The following is a 3,574-nucleotide window of genomic DNA, read 5'->3' as shown; positions in this document are numbered from 1 at the left end:
GCGCTTCCGGTCCCACTTCCGGCGCCGACCGGGGGCGGGAGCGGGGACGCCCCGCCCCGCCCCGCCCCGCCGCCATCTTGAGGGCAGCGAGAGGCGGGGCTTTCCTGCCGCCATCTTGAGTGCGGCGTCACGTCCGCCATCTTCAATGCGTCGCCCAGGGGGCCGCCATATCTGTGGTGGCTACGGTTCAGCCGTGGCCGGCCCCTCGCCGCCCACGCTAGAGGTCCCCGCGCGGCCTCCCACGGCCACAACCACGGCCGCGGCCGCCCTGCTCTCACCTCGTCCTGCTCTCACCTCGCCCTGCGGCGGCTGGCAGGACGTGTGTCCGCTGACTCGGTGACCGGGCAGAGATCCCCAGGTCAGACTCCTGAGAGCATTAAATGCCTTCTGAGCTACAGGGACATAAATTCGGTATTTTGAAAGAGAAGGAACTGAGGAAACCCTGAAAGATTGGTCAGTTCAGGCAGGACAACAGCAAGCACGCACGTGTGGCAGTGTACCCTTGAGGTGTGGATTAAAACAGCTCACAGGCCACAGTGAGACTCTGAGGTCACTTTGCACACATATGGAGAGGAGTGTAATTTACAAAAAATTACACCCCTCCCAACGGGGGACAAGCCTTACAAGAAACAGTGCAAGTGCAGCAGTGACCTGACCTGAGCTGGCTTTGGTGCCCAATAACTCCGAGCAACACACCACCTCTCCTGCCCTGAGTGACCACCATAACAGACGGAGCCCAATGTCGTGGGCTAAATGAACTCAATGGACATTTTGTGGATATTTGTGGACATTTTACAGGGGTGGTCCATAGACCAAGGGAATGATACATGTGGTTTATATCACAGGATGGGAAGGGGGGTGGCGAGTAATGAGAATGTATTAGATACTGTGAGACCTGAGCACGAGGTAAATGGCATGGAATAATGTGTGGAGAATGTGCTGGTTTTGGCTGGCATAGAGTTAATTTTCTTTATAGTAGCTAGTATGGGGCTATGTTTTGGATTTGTGCTGGAAACAGTGTTGATAATGCCAAGATGTTTTCTTTACTGCTGAGCTTACACAGAGTTAAGGCCTTTTCTGCTTCTCAACCCACCCCACCAGCAAGGAGACTGGGAGTGCACAGGAGGCTGGGGGGGGGACACGCAGCCGGGACAGCTGACCCCAGCTGACCCAAGGGATATTCCAGACCATATGATGTCATGCTCAGCATATAAAGCTAGGGAAGAAGAAGGAAGGGGGGTATGTTCAGAGTGATGGCGTTTGTCTTCCCAAGTTACGTGTGATGGAGCCCTGCTTTCCTGGAGATGGCTGAACACCTGCCTGCCAATGGGAAGCAGAGAATGAATTTCTTGTTTTGCTTTGCTTTCACATGCACCTTTTCCTTTACCTATTAAACTGTCTTCATCTCAGCCCCAGAGTTTTCTCACTTTTACCCTTCTGATTCTCTCCTCCATCACATCAGGGGGAGTGAGTGAATGGCTGTGTGGTGCTTAGGGTTAAACCACAAGGAAGCACTGAGACCATCTCTTTTGAAAGATCGTATAGCAAATGCATGCAGTAACATTCACATTTAGTCTGATGTTACTCTTATTTACCCCAACTGTGAAATGGCTTCAGGAAATGTTTCTGTTTGGCTTTTCCTCTTGCATATTAGAAGCAATTCTCATGACTGCAAAATCAAATAACTGCTCTGTCCAAGTCTTGTTTCTCTTTAACCCCCAGCTAACTTCTCACATCATCACTGCTACCTACAGCGAAGACAGCCGGAACATCTATTGGCTAATACCTCATACAATCTACCCACAGTGTGGCACATTACATTCCTGTAAGATTCTTTCAGTACAGAAGAAAAAGCAGAAGGCAGCATACAGCAGGAAAAGAATGAGCCAGTGACAGGAATTCATGCAGGATAGATTGAATTTAAGCTGGGCTGCTGAAGGAGAGGAACTGGTGCCACTGATGCTATTGCTGAACATAGAACAGTTGGTAACAGCTGTGCAAAACAGGGACAGACCCTATTCTGGGCAATCAGTGTGGATTTTAGATCTGTCAACAGCAGCATCCAAAAAATTTAGATCCCAAAATATAAGGAAAGTAGGCAAGTGAGGCCTCCTCTGAAAAGAAAACAAGAAAAGGGAAACAGTAGTTCATTCAATAGCAGGATTCAAGTCGGGCACACGCATTTAGTGGCAATAAGAGAAGACTGCATGAAGGACACAAGAGAGACTGAATTAAGGAATTTGGGCAGGGCAGTTTGGTTTAACTGTCATTTAAACTTGTGTGTAAACATGCATGAATGGTTAGGTGGTTACAATATAGACAGCAGAAACCAAAAACACCCTCTTTTTTTTCTTAACAGAGAACCAGTAACTTATCACATAGATCAGTTATACATGGATCTTTGAAGGTAGTTTGATGGTTCTATTTCTTTCTCTCTCCACTGCTACATATGAGAAAGTTTAGAGGTTGCAGCACTCAAGGATATCTGAACTAAAAGCCAAAGCAAAACCATGAGAAACTAGAGATGCTGAGCAGCCATCAATAAAAATACTGTTCTGGTCTTGATCAAATTTTAATTGAAATAGGACACTGCATTACATATAGCACACTACTGAGAAGTTTACAAAGTTAAGAGGCTGTTGTTTCTTGAACTAATATTAGAGCCTTGGCTTTGCTTCCTTTTATCCGGGGTGTTGAGGCCTCACATTTAGAGCTGGTAGAAGCTATTTGGACATACATACTACAAGTTTTTATTTTATGTAGGTTTCATAATCTTATTTGTGTAACACAAGTATTATTGAATCAAAGACCTGAGGGAATTAATGCATTCTTTTATGCTTTAAAGAAAAAAGTCTACAACCCACAGACTCTCAATACTTACCAGTCTCCCAAAGAGATGTTTCTAAGCTTTAATCTTCTGAGACAATGAATACTTTCCATCCCAACTGATGACAAAATTAGGCACTAACTACATATGAAGTGGCTAGCAAAAAATCATCAACATGTCAAAGCTTCTAAGGGAACAACTTATTAAGTACCCATCTAGCTCCAAACAGAAACTTCAAGCTGAGAAAATCTTCTAAACCCAACACATTTACTGTATCTATAACTCCTCATTAACAATTTATATATCACTTTTCTTGTATCTGCTCCTACCCCATCAACATAATTCTTAGAAAATATCTTAGCATACCCAAATCCCCAACATACCATTATTTTCTTCCAAGAAGAGTCGTTCTCTCCGTATTTATAAGAAATCTGTGCCTAATGTGTATCGCCTTCATCACTGAGTGAGCAGTTAGTATTTTGCTCCTCTCTCCACAGCGGATATCTGATAAAAGTGAATCAAAGGGATTCTGACATACATGGCTCCTCTTACATGTCAGTAGTACATTCCCCAAGGTTTAAATATCTAGTCTTACATTTTTGTGTCTTTTTCACATAGAAATATTCTCTTTTAACAAGGTTAAATGTTGAAGGAATGAGTTCTATTTTCTGATATGCACATGTCCCTCTTCACCCTGAAAAAGCTCAAGAACATTTTATAAAAACTTTGGGATTAGCATGGCACTAA

General features: G+C 44.5%; 1 long non-coding RNA gene across 2 annotated transcripts in view; it reads left to right on the top strand.

Moving 5' to 3' along the window:
- The first annotated feature begins 63 nt into the window (after nt 1-63).
- Nucleotides 64-3,574, top strand: part of LOC138682313 (uncharacterized) — a 36,410-nt gene continuing 32,899 nt past the window's right edge. For both annotated transcript variants that reach the window (XR_011322415.1, XR_011322416.1), the window contains exon 1: nt 64-358. This is a non-coding gene — a long non-coding RNA (uncharacterized lncRNA). The remainder of the gene's footprint in view (nt 359-3,574) is intronic.

Source organism: Haliaeetus albicilla, chromosome 27 (assembly GCF_947461875.1).
Source record: "Haliaeetus albicilla chromosome 27, bHalAlb1.1, whole genome shotgun sequence".
Classification (NCBI taxonomy): domain Eukaryota; kingdom Metazoa; phylum Chordata; class Aves; order Accipitriformes; family Accipitridae; genus Haliaeetus; species Haliaeetus albicilla.
Note: the sequence above shows the minus strand (reverse complement) of the source record. Positions and strands in the feature narration are given on the sequence as shown.